This window comes from Chelonia mydas, chromosome 2, assembly GCF_015237465.2.
Source record: "Chelonia mydas isolate rCheMyd1 chromosome 2, rCheMyd1.pri.v2, whole genome shotgun sequence".
Lineage (NCBI taxonomy): Eukaryota > Metazoa > Chordata > Testudines > Cheloniidae > Chelonia > Chelonia mydas.
In genome coordinates, this window is record NC_057850.1 from 252875587 (window position 1) to 252895420 (window position 19834).

The following is a 19834-nucleotide window of genomic DNA, read 5'->3' on the forward strand; positions in this document are numbered from 1 at the left end:
GAAGCAGCAGGGGCCAGAGGCGATGGGGATGGGTGATGAGTCCCACTGTCGCGTGGTCAGAGCCAGGGTCTGGTGTCTGCTGCCATGAGGCCAGAGCCGGGGCTCAGTGCCTGCGGCCAGAGCCCAGAGCTGGGGACAGGATCCGCATGGCCAGGGCCAGGGATAGGAGCCCTCTGCCGCACAGCCAGAGCTGTGGGTCAGCGCCCGGGGCCAATGCCTGCCGCCGCAGGGCCAGAGCTGGTTGCTGGAGCCTGGGGCTGTGTGGGTGGAGCCAGGAGTCAGTGCCCATCGCTGTGTGGCTGGAGCCAGTACTCGCTGCTACACAGCCAGGGGTCAACCCCCGGGGCCAGCTCCCACCACTGCATGGCCGGAGCCCGGGAACAGAGCTGTGGGTTGGCGCATGCAGCTGGGGCAGGGGATCAGTGCCGGCGGCTGGAGCCAGGCGGCTGGAGCCCAGAGCCAGCACCTGCCACCACGTGGGCAGAACTGGGGGCCAGAGGCCAAGTGAAGCTCTGCAGCTGGAGCTGGGGGTCAGCACCGGCTGCCCCACAGCCAGAGCCAGGAGTTGCCACCCATAGCGGGTTGGAGCCTGCTGCAGTTCAGCTGGGGATGGGGGTCATCGGCGCCTGGGGCCAGCACCAGCCACTATAGGCGCCGAGTTTCTAATCTGCCAGGGGGGAGAGGGGGGTGCTCTCCCCTGACTCTGCCCAGGCCCTGCCCCCACTCCATCCCTTCCCCCAAGGCCCCACTCCCACCCTGCTTCTTCCCACCCCTGCTCTGCCCCCGCCCCGGCTCTTCCCACCCTGCCTCTTCCCGCCCAGTCCCGCTCCTTCCCCCGAGAGCACTGCACCCTCGCGCCTCCCCCAGCACCTCCTGACGCCATGAAACAGCTGATCCGCGGCAGGCGGTAGGCTCTGGGAGGGAGGGGGAGGCCCTGATTGGTGGAGCCCGCCGGTGGGCAGGAGGTGCTGTGGGGAGGGAGAGGCGTTGATAGGGGTGCTAAGCACCCATCATTTTTTGTCCCGTGGGTGCTCCAGCCCCAGAGAACCCACAGAGTTGGCACCTATGCTCGCCACTGCGCAGCCGGAACTCAGGACTGGAGCCAGGGGCTGGACGCTGAGACCCGGCAGCTGGAGGCTAGGGCCATGTGGCTGGAGCTGGGGGGCTCAGTATCCACTGCCCCGCACGGCCAGGCTCCTGAATTCCCACCGATGGAGCCTGCCGCCCAAACTCCCCGCCCCCAGCGTGGGTCAAGAACTCACCTTGCTCCTGCAGCGTTGTCCCCAGCTCTCTCCAGGGGCAGGGCAGGGCAGCACATCCAGGAGAGACAAGGAGGGAGTGGGAGGGGCTGATGCTTTGCCCCTCCCCCCCATCACTGCCCAGGAAGCTGTCGCAGCCGCACAAAAAGCCCCTGTTTGCCATGGTGGCCACATTTGAAAAATGTTGGCTTAGTCTGTGTTGGTTGTCTCCCTCTGTGCCACACAGGAGACAGAAGGTACATTCAATGAAGGGTCTGTAAGCTTAATTTTGTAAGCCCTGTAAACAATCTAAACAATAGAAAAGAGGAAAATGGCATCAAGGAAACATCCGAATGGATGCGAATAGCAAGAACATTAAATACAAGGTGTCTTCGTCTTTCCAGAGTTAATATGATTCCTTAAAATATAAGATGGTGATAGCTATCCTCAAAAGTGGGGAATTAGATTTGCTAGAGTTAGAGAATTGGAAATAAATTCTGCTCTAATTTAAATGGGTGTAAATCTGGAGTAAATCCACTGAAGTCAGTGGAGTTACTCTGTGTTTAGTGGTGTAACAATGAGTAGAATTTGGCCCATGGAGTTGGGATGGGCTGTGTCCTGTGGAACCTGTGAGGCCACGCCCCATAAAACATCTGTTTCTATTCAAGTTTTTATAGGTTAATACAATGGACCCACCAATGTTATTGTCCTTTTTCTGCATTCCTCTGGCTTGATCGCAAACTAATAAACACAATGCACTTAGACGAATGTCAGTACGAACAGGGAGTTTGCATGAGGCAAAGCCTGCAGTATTTAACAGTGGTGGCATTAGCATTGTCCTTTTCCCTGATGCACGTAGCCTGAGTGTAATCACATCAAGGGCAATAAACTCAATCACACTAAATGCTGTCAGGAATAACTAGCATTAGGCGAAATCATCTGCAAATAAAACCGTCGTGGGCCTTCAAGTTTGATCAACGCAGCTGTGTGGATGGGATAAACAAAAGTATCAAACCTTATTAGAGTTAAATCAATTCTAATTCAAAACATAACATACAAATTTAAGAGAGACACATCCCCGATGAATGTTCCAACCTCCTTCTAGTTTCAGTTTAATGTTCACGAAAAAGCTATGCCAATGCAATTGAAAATCACATTAGTTGTGATGAGGATGCTTGACTTTTTCTTTAGCTGAAACATGGCTAGGCATTTTCCTCTCTCTTTCAGGCCAGCGTTTTATCCCCCCTGTAGGAAAACAGGAACACAGGAATTGCCACACAGGATCAGACTCATGGTCCATTGAGTCTAGTAGCCTGCCTCTGACAGTGGACAGACTCAGATGTTGTAGAGGAAGGTGAAAGAATCCTGCAATAGACAGCTGTGAATAATCTGTTAGATCACATCCTGATCTTTAATACTTAGAGATTGGCTTTAAGCCCTGAAGCATAAGGTTTACGATCCCTTCCAAAATGTGTTGTAATTAATTATGATAATTTGGGAATTTTTGATATCTATGAGGCTTGTCCATAATGACACCTCAGAAAGATCAGGTGATTTCCCTCTAAAGATCAGCAGGAAACTACAAAGGGAGGCATGCTCAAGAAACTGTGTCAGAGACTGCAGGGAGTGAGGAAAGACCCTGAGAGAAGGGAGTCGGAGCCTAAAGGCTGAGTTCCAGCCAGGTAAAGCCTGACAGCGATGACTGGATTGGGTCGCAGCTCTGGGAAGGAGAGCTGGGGATTCCCTATCTAAGGGGGAGAGAGAGACACACTGAACAGGGGTTGGAGCCTGAAGGGCTAGTGTGTTCACCTGAGGCCTGAATAAACTGGACCCTAAAAGGACGAATGTTTTAAACATTGTGGACTGTGCAATTCTTAAGGGACCCTGAAGAGGGGGCTACAGAGGCAGTGTGCTGCAGAGTGACTGCTGGCCATGAGGGGGTGCTCACCTGTTACAATATCCATATAAAGGTCCAGTCCCCTTTTTAACTTTCTAAGTTCTGGCCTCAATGATTTCCTGTGGCAATGAATTCCACAGTCTAATTATTATGTATTATTATGTATTATCTGTAATAGTGTAATGCCTAACAGCCCCAGTCACGGACCAGGACCCCATTGTGTTAGACACTGTACAAATAGAGAACAAAAAGATGGCCCCTGCCCTATACAGCATAATGTGTGGCAAAGTATTTCCTTTTACTGGTTTTGAATTTCCCACCATTACATTTCATGGAACCTCCGCCTTGTTCCTGTGTTATGAGACAGGGAGGACAGAAACTCCCGATCTCGCCTCTCTAGACCATTCTTTATTTTATTTATCTGTCCAAGGTAAACAATCCCAATCTTTTCAATCCCTCTTCCGGGCCCTTGATCATTCAGGTTGTTCTTCTCTCAACCCCCTCTAGTTCTGCAATCTTCTTGTGGAGACGGGTCCTGCATGCGGTATGTATCTGAGACTACACTGCAGTTCGTTGTGGAACGCCTTCAGGACTGAACCTTGTTTGGAACTGTGATAAAACTTCTTTGATGGCCATCCAGCCAGCCAGTTAGCGGTAAAATCCTCTTGGTGACTGTTCTCTGCTTGCTTTATCTGTAAAGGGTTAAAAAGTGCCCCAGATAAAGAAAAAAAGAAGTGGGCACCTGACCAAAAGAGCCAATGGGAAGGTAGAACTTTTTAAAATTGGGAAAGAAACTTGTCCTTTGTCTGTTGTTCTCTGGGCTGGAGGGTCAGAGCAGCCATGCTATAAGCAGCTTAAGCCAGGTGTGATCATAACTCATCATATCATGCCTAGAACTACTTATCTGAACTCCAAATGTGTAAGCAGATCAGAATGTTTAGCTAGACGTGATCAGGGTTATTTCTTTTATTTCTTATTGGCTTGTGGACTCCTCTGTGCTAACCCCAGATGCTTTTGTTTGCTTGTAACCTTTAAGAGGAACTCCCAAGAAAGCTATTTTGGGTGCTTGATTTTTGGAATTGCTCTTTTAAAATCTAGCCAAAGCCTAAGTTCCAGATGTATTTTCTTTCTTTTTGTTTTTAATAAAATTTACCTGTTTTAAGAACAGGATTGGATTTTTGGTGTCCTCAGAGGTTTGTGCATGTTGTTTGATTAGCTGGTAGCCCCAGCTAATTTCCTTTGTTTTCTTTCTCAGCTCTTCCCCGGGGGAGGGGGTGAAAGGGCTTGAGGGTACCCCATAGGGTGGCATTCCCAAGTGCTCCTTTCTGGGTTCAAAGGGTTGGGGGGTTTTTTGCATTTGGGTGGTGGCAGCGTTTACCAAGGCAAGGTCAGAGAAAAGCTGTAACCTTGGGAGTTTAATACCAGTCTGGAGTGGCAAGTGTTAATTTTTAAAATCCTTGTGGGCCCCACTTCTACAGTCGGAGTGACAGAGTGGGGATTCAGCCTTGACAGGAGCACTGAAGACAACTCTGAGGAGCAGAAATTATCAAACAAATTTGCTGATGGGGCAGAGAGCGGGAAGGAGAGATGCAGCATCGTAGGAAACTGATCTGTGACTAGATCCAGGGACTCTGTCTTTTCCCTTAGAGATGAAGGGCCCTGTTCACTCTGCTACGCTCCAGCCCAGCTGGATCAGAGGGCATTGCAGCCCAGTTTCTGGCAAACATCTTGTCACATCACTTCTATGAACCTGCGATTTCTATGAGACCATGCAGAGCAGCAGTGTGTAAATACCCTGGCGGTCTACTACCATGGATTTAGCATGCCTCATTCCACAATACAAAAGACATTGTATAACGCCAACAAAGGACTTCACAGGGAAATGTCCGGTGAGCTAGATAATAAGAAGCAAGAACTACTAGCCGAGTGGAAGGCATTTTGTTTCCCCCATGGCTGACTTCAGTTAATAATATACATGAAGTTAGATAGATGTGAATTGTAAAATATTCTAGTTGCTTCTTTTTCTTAAAGGACAATTATGTTATTCTAATAACATTTCATATTCTATCTCTACTGTTACCCTGCCCTGTCCCCCTATGCCCAGGCCCCCATATGTCTCTTTTATGCATCTTAGCCCATGCTTAACTTTAATTTGATTTCAGTGGGGCAACTCACCTGCTTAAAGTTAAGCCCATGCTTAAGTGCTTTGCTGGATTGTGTAGAGTGGGAACTTTCTGGGGCAAAACTGTCAGTGTTCTTGCTCTGTACAGAACTTAACACCATGGGGCCCTGAGCCTAGCCTGTGGTTGATAGGCACTACTACAAAATAAAGAAATAATAGTAATTCTATGAAATGTCATGGGAAGCGAAAAAGTGTAGCTTTGAAGTAGCTTCTCCAGCTGCAAAAATTAATCTTTATACCCTGTGATGGGGTGTATACCCCACACTGGCGCTTGATTTTGTCTGTATTAGTTGGCTTTTATTTTTAATATGTGTCAGAAATAGTAAAGCCTTGGACAGGCACTATTCCATGTTCCATATCCATTGAAATAAATAACTGACACAATGATTCTCAGAAAGGAAAGAGAAATATGTTTTGTCTCCCTTCCTCCATGTTTTGTTGCTGGCATGATATTAGTCCAGGGTTCCTGGAGGAGGAAGTATTCCTTCAATATTGCCAGGCGGCATATGCAGTGTGTATGTGGTTTATGGTGTACCCAGAATGTTTACATTCCAATAAACATGCTGAGGTTTTATTGTTGTGAAGAGGACCTGGAAAATGAGCTGAGATTGAGGGCTGATCAGCTAGAAACAGGAAACACTGCAATTTCGTTGACACATTAGATTATACTCCTGATAATATGATCATTTCCAAGCCACTTTTGACCAGGAATTCCCAACTAAAGTATACAATCCGGCCCACTGAACTTTTGTCCTTGACAAATTCCCTGTCATTTTGCATCATGGATACATCAGAATGACAAAACTGAAAGATTTACAAGCAATACTATCTCAGAGTGGCAAAGAAATAGCTCCCACGTTATAAATACCAACGGCCTGACACTTCTCTCAATTCCACTGAAATCAATGGACATACCACCTTTTATGGATGGGGAAAGCGTCCCAGGAGGTGGGCTATGGAAACCCTGGTCTAAAGGGGTGAGTTTTCAGGCTGGGACGCCAGGACTTGAATGACACAGTCCCAGGAAGGAAGATTGTGGGGCTCTGAACCTAGTGCTGGATGAAAAGGGGGGCTCTTTTGGGGGCTGGGCTATGTTGAATAAATTAGATCCCAAGAGAGGGGGAAATATTGGGTTTTTTAAATCTTTTGGCCATGGGTGGATTATTTGCAATAATCTGAAGGGAAAGCGAGGCAGGGGACAGCAATTGCATGGCATCCTGTAAGGGAGCATGCTTGCATAGCAGACCTTATATTTGCGGCATTGTAAGGTACAGAAAAGCTATTTCAGGTTATTTTTCCATGTTCCTAAAATCTATGCCAGCTGGTGGTATCAGGAAGGGAACCCAATGGCAATAAAGGACCACTAACCGAAAGCACCTAAGACAACTTCCCCGCTCCCCCTCTAAGCTAAGTGTAGACAAGCACACACATTCAGTGTAATGCCAGGGGACAAGAACTGCCCTCTAGCTGTGAGGCAAGGGGAGGCCCCTTCTGGGCTTACCCACCAGCTAGCCACCCTGTCTCTTCCACGGAAGAGCGTAATATTCTATGGTTCCCACCAATGTTCCCTCTAATTTTTGACGGGCCGTGGGCGCAAATAATTTCTTCTGTGCAAATTTTTGTGTGCGTGGTGTTTCGCCACATGTGTGGGGTTTACAATCTGTGTGCATGCGCACACGCGGACAGCTTAGAGGGAACAGTGGTTCCCACTGGGCATAGGATGGTTTTGGGACTCGTCTTCACTGCAGTGGTAGGTTGAGGTAAAACTTGAGTGTTGCCCCACCTAAGTTCCCTCTAAGCTGTGCGGCCGTGTAGCAGGCTATTAAGGGGCACACAGCCACAAGGGCCCGGACTGGAGAGGCACCTCTCCCCTGGCTCTGGTCTCGGCCCCGGAGCTGCTGCGGCAGGGAGCGGCGCTCTCCTGCAGCCCCAGGCTGCTACGGTGAGAGAGGGCTGGGGGGAGTCCTCTCACCCCACTACAGCCCCGGGGCAGCCTGCACCCCAAACCTCTCATTCCTGGCCCCACCCCAGAGCCCACATCCCCAGCCAGAGCCCTCACCCCTGGCACCCCAACCCTCTGCCCCATCCCTGAACCCCCTCCTGCATCCCAAACCCCCCATCCCTGGCCCCACCCCAGAGTCCACATCCCCAGCCAGAGCCCTCACCCCCTGCACCCCAACCCTCTGCCCCAGCCCTGAGCCCCCTCCCACACTCCAAACCCCTTGGCCCTACCCCCCGCCACCCATCACCTCCATTTTGGCGCACATAACAAAATTCATTCCGCACATGGATGGGAAAATTAGAGGGAACACTACCCCACACCCAACTCCTGTGCTCAGCGGTGCTTTAAACTCCAGCTTGCTGGCCTGTGGGGAGAGGCGCGGCTGATGCTGGAGTTAGCGAAGGCGTGGGGAACGGGGCTGTGCGGCTAATACAAACATTGCGCCGCTCCTGGGGATTGCCGGGTGAGCGCTCTCACTCAAGCTAGGCTAACTCGAGAGGAGTTCGCACAAGCTAACACTGCAGGGAAGACATCGCCTGACCTTCAGAATTGACTTGCTTCTCATTATCCACCTTCCTCTCTTCCCCCCTCTATATTTTAATATCTCTTCCTCCGCTCGTCTCCTCTCTCTTTTCTCCCTTTTCCTACTGCTCTTATTTAGCCTGCAGGTACCCACTTAAGTGACCTACCAAGTAGCAACAGTGATCATAAAGGATCTGTTTTCACTGTAATAAAAGACCTGCAGCATGGCCAAGACTGGCCCAGGTCAGCTGATACAAGCTTGCGGGATATAAAATAGCAGTGTAGGCGTTGAAGCCCCAGTGCCGTGTGCCCGCGTCAGCTGACCTGGGCCCTGAGACTCGATGCAGCAGGATTTTTATCGCAGTGAAGATGTACCTAAAGAGACATGTAGCGTGGTACTTAAATACCTTGGCTGCTGTGTTGATATCAGTCTCTTTTGCTTATGCATGCAGAATAGCTTCCAGTAGGCGACAAGTGGATTTCTGTCTGTTTGCAATTGATAATTGTTACTTGTACTTAGATCCACTTTGGTTTTTAAACTAAACTAAATAAATACATAAAAGTATTTACGTGCAGATTTTTCCTCCTTTTGGTTTTTAAGCTAAACTAAATAAATACATAAAAGTATTTACTTGTAGATTCTTCCTCCTTAAGGGCCCAATTCCAAGCTGAGTCCTTCTACTGACTTCACTTGGCTTTGGATCAGGCCCCAAAGGCATTGATTTGACATCTGACACTCGATTTAAACCAGCCAGTCCTAAATGTTAATCCACAGAACATTTGTGAATTGTACCTTTATTGCATTCTGTGTAATGTGTAATGCTTTTGCCTAGCAATGGGTCACCCTCCAGAGGTTCAGTTCTGGGGTTTGTCTCCAAGAAGCATCCAAAAAAGTTCATCAAAAGATGCTATTTTTGAAGATGATCTTTAAAGCTGGAACTCCCACAAGGAAAAGCCATTCCTGTGAGACTGCCAGCATTGCCCTCTCACAGCATTTTGATCCCAGAAAGGCTCAGAACGGTTGTTGGGGAGAGGAGGAAAGAGGGAATCTAAATGAATGTCTCCAAATCTTCAAGAATGTTCATTTCCAGATCTGAGCCAAGGTTCCAGGGTGATGGGGAGGGGGCATCTGAATTGATTTGCTATCCCTGCTTTTGATGGATAACCATGAACTCGATGTAATTCTTAAGTAGTTTCATTTAAGTCAACAGGCAGGATTCTCCACTTAAAATGGTTCCACACCAGTGTCATTCTATTGCCTTCAGTGGAGTTACTCCTGATTTACAGTGGCACAAGAAAGGGGAAAATCTGTCCTCAGCTCTTTCCAGGAGCTTTCTAGTCATTGGCATATGCACAATGTGCCCAGCCATTTGATGGCATCGTCATCAGCCAGATGGAGAGCCAGTAGCCCGCCGTCAAAATAAGTCAGTGGGCACTCGGCAATGATATGCAACATGGTCTGTAGGTGACTGCAGCTTTCTAGTGGTATACTTCTAGCCAGCTCCCTACTGGCACTGCAATTTGGAAACTGGTGTTCAGCTCATAATTAGTTATACCAATCTCACTCGGGAACCACTGCTGTGGCCTGGATAACAAATTACCTTAGGGCCAGTCAGAGGAATCATTGTGAAATATAAGCTGAGAAACCTTGTACAGGAGATTAAATAGATAATGGGACTAGAAAGAAAAAAGCCCCCATGCAATAATAATGGACGAATGTTTACTTGAGTCACCACCTGCTGCTTGCATCAAATGATACTGCCCACACAACAGATCCTGTGTTATGTAATTCACTACAGAGGGCATCAGAGCTCCAGCAAACAGCATGAGGCTCAGCAGGACAATAGCCAGCCGCAGAAATACCATCTGTGATTGTTCTCCAGGCTGTGACTGGGGGAACTGCAATAGGAAGAACATGCCAGATCTCAGCTGGAATAAATTGATGAAGTTCCCTTGAAATCAATGCAGATTTACACCTGCTCAGGATCTGCCCCCGTGGAACTTACAAACCTGCTCTTGGTCATCTCAGGAGACAGACCTGCTCTGAGAGAGAAATCATAAGGTTTAAGAAGGGGCCATGATCATTGCATCCAGGAGAAACCACTGCTGGTAAGGGCAGTTCATTATACTGGGCCTGAGTCCTGAGATCCTATCTCTTGGCCCATACTGGGGCCTGATGCAGACAAAAGTGTTTCGCGCCAGGTCAGTCAGTGAGGTTGCCCGTCGTGGAGTTTCTTCCCACTCTGAAGCAGGAGGACTGAGCTTTGCCCCCTGTGAAAGAAGCAGGTTGTTCAGGGACCCTTAATATCTGAGCGGATTTGCTGGAGTTAAACTCCTCCCCTGTCCCTCCAGCTCTCTGGCTCCAATGGAGCTGCACTGACAGGACCTCTCCCACCCCCTGCTCTTTAATCAAGCTGCACTTTTATACCATGCCCGTTGTGTAGTATCCAGCTGCTTCTTTTCCCTCTGCCATCCAGACGGGGTCCCTGGTCACTGGGGTGCGCCACAGGCTGCAGTCACTTTCCTGCAGATTCGCCATGTCGTTAGTAGATGACAACATGCAGGGTCCAGAAAAGCCAGGGAGGGAGGCAGGTAGGGACACTACTACTCAGGCAGCAGATGTCCCCTCCATGTGGGTATGGAGGTAACCAGTACGCAGGGCATCCTCTGAACTTCGATCAACAGAATACACGCGGGGTCTCAGGAAACCCCGCTTTGACTTTATTGGGAAGAGAACCACCTGTAGGTAGAACTGTTCACTGCATCTGAAAAGTTGCGCTGAGAGCTATTGAAGTACCACTCTATTCCTGAGTGGGTGGGCTAGGAGGGCTGGCAAGAGCTGGCTCCTTCTATGGACAATGGCATGTTTCTTCCACCCACTCCTCTTCCACTCCCAGCAGATTCAGCCAGCAGCTGTGGGCTCCCCGACTCCCACAAGCCAAAACTCAGAGGATGCAGCGTCCCTGGGAAAACAAGAGATTTGCACAGTGTTTCATATACCGGCTGGTAGGTAATAACATGAGTGGCCTCCATGCTTGTAAAACTAAACTGGCTCTTTGTTAAGAGAACTATTTAGATTGGGCGCTGCAGCGAGCTTCAAGCCATGTGCACACAGACTGACCTCCTGGTGCCTCCTCCAAATTCTTCCCCCCTGGAACGTGTGCTCCTCCCTGCAAGTTCCATGCGGGCTGCTCCACACAGGACCCAGCTAAGCTGAACTATCCTAGACCACACAGCTCTAGCTGCAGCCCTGAGAATGAGAGGCAATTGTGAAAGGGGCAAGGGGCTTTGTAGTGAGGGAAACTGAGGCATGGAGGTTAACGATGGCACTTTCAAAATGGGTCCTGGAGTCAGACACCAACATTCATATTTAGGTGAATAAACTAAAGGAGAGCTGTTGGGGTCTGACACTGCTGAAAATCCACCTACTTATTCATGTGCCTTAGCTACGGATGTGCAGCAGGACTAACGTTTTTAAAAGTGGTGACTTGCTTGTTGGAGTCTCAATCTTCAGTTGCCCAGCAGGAGGCAGCTCTTGAAAAGGTAGGGGCAAGTCAGAGGGAGCCAAGGATATTCAGCACCTTTGAAAACACAGGCAACAGTGCTCTCAAGATGGGCTTCATCCAGGAATCAGTGGAGGGGATCCTTTGGCGTGAGGGATACAGGGGGGTCAGACTATATGATCTCAGTGGTCCCTTTTGGCTTTAAAGTCTATGAACCTGGACATCCAAACACTGAGTCACCCAAAAGGAGTGGACGCTTCAAATTCTGGGCCTAGGTGACCAAAGTTTAGGCACCCAAGTTTAACTATTTTGCTCCTCAGATCCTGTTAATGATGTGCCTCAAACAAATACTCATATCTGGTTGCTAAAAAAAGACCTTTTATCAGTACTCTTTCATACCAGCAGATAACGTTAGGGATTAGTCATTAAACACAGAGCTGGCAGTTCCGCATGATTTTATCACTCCCTGCTCTGGTTGAAATGGCTTGAAATGTCAATAAGCCTGTATTCAACGCCCTGCACTTGGCTATCTATGCAAATATGAGACTCTCATAAAAAGTATTCAGATAGTTTGTTCCTCATGTAAGGGAACTGTTGCCTGCCCCCTTACTAACATTCAGTGGGGGTGATTTAGTTGCTAGCTCCCAGTACTGAAAAGGGGGAAGGGTCGATGGGGAATCAGGACTCTGAGACTGACAGCCCCCAGGAACAATGGGGAGAGGCCAATGCTCCAGGTCAGCCTGAATGACCGGGAGGGCAGGCTAATCAGGGAGTCAGGAGGCCAGGGAGGTCCTGTCCTCCGTGTGAGCTGGAATTACCTGGGTCAGACAGAGTGGGGCCGAGCTAAGGAGAAAGCAGGGGCCCAAGCTGAGCTGGGGAGCAGAGCTGGGCCAGATCCAGAGAGAGCAGACCCTGTCCTGGGAGCAGAGCTGCAGCTCCAAAGCCAGAGGCACAGCCCAGAGAGAGCAGACTTGTCCTGGAAGCAGAGCTGCAGCAACCAGAGCCAGAGGGGCCAGAAAAGCAGCCCAGGAAGCAGGTCAGTGCTGGGAGCAGAGTCACAGAAGCAGCCTGCAGAGCAGACTTGCCCTGGGAGCAGGGCTGCAGCAACCAGAGGCAGAGGGGCCAGAGAAGCAGCCCAGGGAGCTGGAGGCAGAGCAGCAGCAGTGCAGAGACCGAGCGGTGCAGCTGGGGCTGGAGCAGTCCTGAGCCGGGTGTCGTGAGCAGCTAGGGAGTCCGAGGGGGACCCTGGGCAGCAGGCCTAGCACAGGGAGACGCCTCAGCCAAGAGGCCCTGCAGGCCAGGCTTGGATCGTAACCCCGACAGGGCGGGGGTGACACTGGGAAGAAGGGTCCTACCACTTAGAGCCTGAGAGCGTGTGGCCACCACCAGAGCAAGTGTCCAACCCACAGCATCCCTGTAGCACCGTCAGGGCCGGAGAAGGAGGCCTGGGACTTACAAGGAAGAGACTGAACTGTCCTGACATTCCAGAGACACTGTTTGTGATGTTCCCTGCCACAGAGCGGGTTGATGTGTTTCCTTTAACGTTTCCCATTTTTCCTTATTCTTTTTAAAATTTATTGTTGATTAAATAACTTGCATTTGCTTTAACTTTTATGTAATGGTCAGTGGGTCAGAGAAGTGCGCAGTGCAGAGAGAGTACCCCGGAGTGGGGACACCCTAGCCCCTGTCCTAGGTGACCACAACAGGGTTGGGGGTCGAGCCCCCCAAGAATCCTGGGCCCAGCCTTGTTGGGGTTACGTGGACTCTGCCAGACAGGAGAGTGGAAGGGGAGTCCTCAAGGGCAGGGAGGCCACTGGGTAAAGGAAGTGGGAGCGAGGACTCAGATCCTTTCGCTAGCCCACTTCACCGGGGTAGTGCAAAAGCCAGGAATGTTCCCCACAATAGCGGAACTATTCCCCTGCTTACACTCAGAATTAGCGCTGTCCCATACACCAGAGTACTTCACAGCACATTGTTAGCTTCATCCCCCTTACTGTCATTTACATAACTAATATGCATTTGCTCAAATATCTCTGTCATAAAAATAAAGGGAAGGGTAACCATCTTCCTTTATACGGTGCTATAAAATCCCTCCTGGCCAGAGGCAAAATCCTTTCACCTGTAAAGGGTTAAGAAGCTAAGGTAACCTCGCTGGCACCTGACCCAAAATGACCAATGAGGGGACAAGATACTTGTAACGATGCTGATTCTGGCGGAACCCGACTGAGGGTGCCAATTCATGACACATTAAAGGAGGGCAGTTACAGCCCAAGGCTGGGGTTTTTCCACCTCTAAGGCAAACCAAACCAGCCAAACAGAGCAGACTTTGGTCTCACCCCACTGGCTAACCACAAGTCACACAAGCAATTCCCTTAGACACTCCAGTTTCCCAGTATCTCCACCAGTACCACTCGTTATGGGGACAAATGGTTATGAAAAGCAATACCCCGGCAAAAGAAAAAGGGTTCTCTCGATCCCAAAGGATAAAGCCCCAGACCTAGGTCAATATACAAATCAGATCTTACCCACAAATCACGCTGTTGCCAATCCTTTAGAATCTAAAATCTAAAGGTTTATTCATAAAAGGAAAGAAATATAGATGAGAGCTTGAATTGGTTACATGGAATCTATAACATACAGTAATGGCAAAGTTCTTGGTTCAGGCTTGCAGCAGTGATGGAATAAACTGCAGGTTCGAATCAAGTCTCTGGAGAACATCCCCAGCTGGTAGGGGTCATTCAGTCCTTGGTTCAAAGCTTCAGTGTAGCAAAGTCCCTCCAGAGGTAAGAAGCAGGACTGAAGACAAGATGGAGGAGCTGCAGCAGCTTTTTATATTCTCTTGCCCTGTGGTCTTTCTTTCTTTGTCTCAAAGACTAGCTGTTCATCACATGGCCTGGAAAAACCTCAGAGTTCTGTCCACAGGCAGGTCCCTGCATACCTTGCTGAGTCCCAAGGCGAGTCTGCCTTCTCTCAATGGGTCACTTGTATAGCTGATGGTCCTTAATGGGCCATCAAGCAGGCTAGGCAGAGCTGACACCAACTTGTCTGGAGTGTTCCCCAAAAGCATAGCACAAGTTTGAAATACAGACAGTGTAGAGCCAATATTAATAACTTTAACTATAAAAATGATACACACATATAGACAGCATAATCATGACCAGCAAACCATAACCTTGTCTTAGACACCTCATTTCACCCACTTTATACAAGATTTGGTGCCACTACAGGACTGTTGTTGCAACAATGATCTATACGGTCCCAGCTTATGTCAATAAAGTCACAATACTTTCAAATCTGGAGGGGGGGAAAGGCTTTTGTCGGTCTGTGAGATACCTTTGCCAGGAACAGATCAAGGATGCAAGCCCTCCAACTCCTGTAAAGTTAGTAAGTAATCTAGCTAGAAAATGCTTCAGGTATTCTTTGTTTTGGCTTGTAAATTCGCTGTGCTGTAGGAAATGTGTATTCCTGGTTTTGTGTTTTTGTAACTTAAGATTTTGCCTAGAGGGATTCTCTGTGTTTTGAATCTGACTGCCTGTAAGATTATCTTCCATTCTGATCTTACAGAGTTGTTCTTTTATCTTTTTTTGGTTCTTCTAACAAAGTTCTGTTTTTTAAGAATCTGATTGGGTTTTTGGGTCTTAAAAATCCAAGGTTGGTTTGTGCTCATCTTGTTTATTCTCAAGCCTCCCCAGGAAAGGGGGTGTAAGGGTTTGGGGGGATATTTTGGGGAAGTAGGAACTCCAAGTGGTTCTTTCCCTGATTGTTTGTTAAATCACTTGGTGGTGGCAGCGTTTTACCTAATCCAAGGGCAAAGACTTTGTGCCTTGGGGAAGTTTTAACTTAAGCTGGTAGAAATAAGCTTAGGGGGTCTTTCATGCGGGTCCCCACATCTGTACCCTAGAGTTCAGAGTGGGGAAGGAACCTTGACAATCTCTTTAACTGATAGTAAAAAAAACCCACATGCAAACAGGCACCAGCCCTGTGAGGATTACAGGGTTCAAACTCTAAGCACACCTATCTCACCTAGCCTCACCTGCTTATGGAGCATTCCCCCATGGCAATTTAGGACACTGCTTTTTTGCTATCATGTGGGAGCCTCCATTGTTCACACCCCTAGAATCATAGAATATCAGGGTTGGAAGGGACCTCAGGAGGTCATCTAGTCCAACCCCCTGCTCAAAGCAGGACCAATCCCCAATTTTTGCCCCAGATCCCAAATGGCCCCCTCAAGGATTGAGCTCACAACCCTGGGTTTAGCAGGCCAATGCTCAAACCACTGAGCTATCCCTCCCCCCAATTTCCCTCTCCATTTCCCTCTTACCACAATCCAACAGGATCTGAAGCAGAGAGGAAGGAGGGTGGGTAGTGGAGTACAGATAGAGACCGACATCTCAAAGAACCTCCAGTTACAGTAAAGTCGGGGAAAGGTACTCTGGGTATATCTACACAGTAACTGGACACCGGTGGCTGGCCCGAGCCAGCTGCCTCGGGCTTGTGGGGCTTGGGCTGTGGGTCTGTGTCATTGCTGTGTAGACTTCTGAGCTCGGGCTAGAGCCCAAGCTCTGGGACCCTAAGAAGACCAAGCTTGGAAGTCTACACAGCAATGAAACAGCCCCACAGCCCAAGCCCCATGAACCCAAGTTGGCTGGCACAGGCCAGCCGCAGGTGTCTAGACACTGAGTAGATACACCCTCAGAGTGTGAAAATAAGGTGGAACATATTGCTTAGCATAAGTAGTTAACACATATTCTAAGAAACCATTCAAAGACCTCTGCAGTCATTGGACAAAAAAAGGGGGGAGGGGAGTTACATATTGTCTAGGAGAGTTATGAATTGAAGCTCCTCTTTTGAAGGTGTTGTGCGAGTTCCCTTTGCGGACAGGGACTGAGAGGTCAGATATGGAGCGATTGTTTTGTGAAAAGCGTTTGCCCGCAGGTTTTAAGCTGCCAGGGCAGGAAAGTAGGGGCAGAAGTAGACTTGGCACATCTGGTGGCAGCTCTCAGGGGGGTTTCTGTGATCCAACCCATCACAGTATGTCTGCAGGTTTTGCATCTGTGGTTATGGAAGTGTCTGGTGCAGCTTTGAGTTGTGAGTCCTGGTCTGTGGGGGAGCTTGCTTGTGATGATGAACTTGGTGAGGTAGGGGGGTTGTATGAAGGCCAGGAGAAGGGATTTGGGATTCTTTCAGGATGTGGTCCCTATCGGGTATGTGTTGTAACTGTTTAATGATACCCTATATAGGTTCCAGTAATAGGTGACAACTAGGGGTGTGAGGTGATAAGGGTTTTTTTTTCTGTATTGAAGCAGGTTCTCTCAGGGTGGTCCATTCTATGATGCGATTTTTTTCTCTAGTGCAGTGGCAGATTTAGAGTTAGTGGGGCCCTGGGATCAGCTTCATTTTTGGGGCCACTCCTTGGGACCTAGCCAAGAAAAAGAACATTCTCTCTTATTCCCCTCCCCCAACCCCTGTTTTTCATTCCTTTTTTCTTCATTCCCCTCCTGTAAGTATTAGGAAGTAAATGAAAACAAAGTGAGGTACCTTGGTTGTTTTTGTAGTCTAACTTATTTTTCCACAGACCACTGGAAAATCTCTGAGGGTCTCTGCGGACCGCTTAATGATCTTTCCAAATATTGTTTGTACCGTGAGCTAACTATTGTAAAGCGCTTTGGATAAGAGCACATTATAAAAAAAAATATTAAAAAATGTTGGGGTGTGGGGTCTGGCCAGGACTTAGGGTGCGGGAGGGGCTCAAGGCTGGGGGTTCAGGGTCTGGGAGGAAGTTAAGGTGCAGGAGCAGGCTGGGGGCTGGGGTGCAGGGTCTGGCCAGGAGTTAGGGTGCGGGAGGGGATCAGTGCTGGGGGTGCAGGCTCTGGGAGGAAGTTAGGGTGCAGGAGCAGGCTGGGGGTTGGGGTGCAGGGTCTGGCCAGGAGTTCGGGTGCGGGAGGGGCTCAGGGCTGGGGGTGCAGGGTCTGGGAGGAAGGGTGCAGGAGCAGGCTGGGGGTTGGGGTGCGGGGTCTGGCCAGGAGTTAGGGTGTGGGAGGGGCTCAGGGCTGGGGGTGCAGGGTCTGGGAGGAAGGGTGCAGGAGCAGGCTGGGGGTTGGGGTGCAGGGTCTGGCCAGGAGTTAGGGTGCGGGAGGGGCTCAAGGCAGGGGAGGGTGTCTGGGAGGAAGTTAGGTGCAGGAACAGGCTGGGGGTTGGGGTGCGGGGTCTGGCCAGGAGTTAGGGTGCGGGAGGGGCTCAGGGCTGGGGGTGCAGGGTCTGGGAGGAAGGGTGCAGGAGCAGGCTGGGGGTTGGGGTGCAGGGTCTGGCCAGGAGTTAGGGTGCGGGAGGGGCTCAAGGCAGGGGAGGGTGTCTGGGAGGAAGTTAGGTGCAGGAACAGGCTGGGGGTTGGGGTACGGGGTCTGGCCAGGAGTTAGGGTGCGGGAGGGGCTCAAGGCTGGGGGTGCAGGGTCTGGGAGGAAGTTAAGGTGCAGGAACAGGCTGGGGGTTGGGGTGCGGGGTCTGGCCAGGAGTTAGGGTGCGGGAGGGGCTCAGGGCTGGGGGTGCAGGGTCTGGGAGGAAGGTGCAGGAGCAGGCTGGGGGTTGGGGTGCGGGGTCTGGCCAGGACTTAGGGTGTGAGAGGGGTTCAAGACGGGGGGTCTGGGAGGAAGTTAAGGTGCAGGAACAGGCTGGGGGTTGGGGTACGGGGTCTGGCCAGGACTTAGGGTGCGGAAGGGGGCTCAAGGCTGGGGGTGCAGGGTCTGGGAGGAAGTTAAGGTGCAGGAGCAGGCTGGGGGTTGGGGTGCGGGGTCTGGCCAGGAGTTAGGGTGCAGGAGGGGCTCAAGGCTGGGGGTGCAGAGTCTGGGAGGAATTTAAGGTGCAGGAGCAGGCTGGGGGTTGGGGTGCGGGGTCTGGCCAGGAGTTAGGGTGCGGGAGGGGCTCAGGGCTGGGGGTGCAGGGTCTGGGAGGAAGGGTGCAGGAGCAGGCTGGGGGTTGGGGTGCAGGGTCTGGCCAGGAGTTAAGGTGTGAGAGGGGTTCAAGACAGGGGGGGTCTGGGAGGAAGTTAGGGTGCAGGAGCAGGCTGGGAGTTGGGGTGCGGGGTCTGGCCAGGAGTTAGGGTGCGGGAGGGGCTCAAGGCTGGGGGTGCAGGGTCTGGGAGGAAGGGTGCAGGAGCAGGCTGGGGGTTGGGGTGCAGGGTCTGGCCAGGAGTTAGGATGCGGGAGGGGCTCAAGGCTGGGGGTGCAGAGTCTGGGAGGAAGTTAGGTGCAGGAGCAGGCTGGGGGTTGGGGTGCGGGGTCTGACCAGGAGTTAGGGTGTGGGAGGGGCTCAAGGCTGGGGGTGCAGGGTCCGGGAGGAAGGGTGCAGGAGCAGGCTGGGGGTTGGGGTGCGGGGTCTGGCCAGGAGTTAGGGTGTGGGAGGGGCCTCAGGGCTGGGGGTGCAGGGTCTGGGAGGAAGGGTGCAGGAGCAGGCTGGGGGTTGGGGTGCAGGGTCTGGCCAGGAGTTAGGGTGCGGGAGGGGCTCAAGGCGGGGGGGGGTCTGGGAGGAAGTTAGGGTTCAGGAGCAGGCTGGGGGTTGGGGTGCAGGGTCTGGCCAGGAGTTAAGATGCAGGAAGGGGCTCCGGGCTGGGGCAGGGGGTTGGGGTGTGGAGCGCATACCTGGGGCAGCTCCCGTTTGGTGCAAGGGGTGCAGGTGGGGCTATGGGGGTGGGGTGCAAGAATCAGGGTGAGCAGGGGGCTTGGGGTGTGGAGGGGTGCAGGGTCGGGGGTGTGGGGGTGAAGGAGTCATGGAGGGCAGGGGGCTGGGAGGGTGTGGGGGGCAGGAGTCAGGGAGGGCAGGTGGCTGGGGGTATGTGAGGGGATGCAGGAGTCATGGCTGGGAGTGGGTGAGGAGGGCGCAGTAGTCAGGGAGGGCAGGGGACTGGGGGGGACAGGGGGTGGGGGGTTGCAGCAGTCAGGGAGGGCAGGGGGCTGGAGGTGTGTGAGGGAATGCAGGAGTCAGGGAGGGCAGGGGCTGGGGGTGCAGGAGTCAGGGCTGGGGGTGCAGGCTCTGGGAGGGAGTTAGGGTGCAGGAGTGGCCTGGGGGTTGGGGTGCAGGGCCTGGCCAGGAGTTAAGATGCAGGAAGGGGCTCAGGGTTGGGGCAGGAGGTTGGGCTGTGGAGCGCTTACCTGGGGCAGCTCCCGTTTGGTGTGAGGGGTGCAGGTGGGAAGTGGGGGGGTGCAGGAGCTTCTGTTTGGTGCGAGGGGTGGGGGTGAAAGTGTGGCAGGTGCAGGAGTCCGGCATGGGGTGGGGGGGCTGTGTATGTGGGGGGGGTGCAGGAGTCAGGGCAGGGAGCTGGGGATGTGGCCTCAGGTCGTGGGGGTGCTCCCAGTCCCTGCCCCATCTCAGCCCCCTGCCCTGGGAGGCTTATGGCAGGGGGTTGGGGGGGTATGTGTAGGGGGAGTGCGGGGGCCCCGCCTTTGTTCTGCCCTGTCCCGATTCCACCCCCTTCCCCAAGGCCCTGCCTCTGCCTCT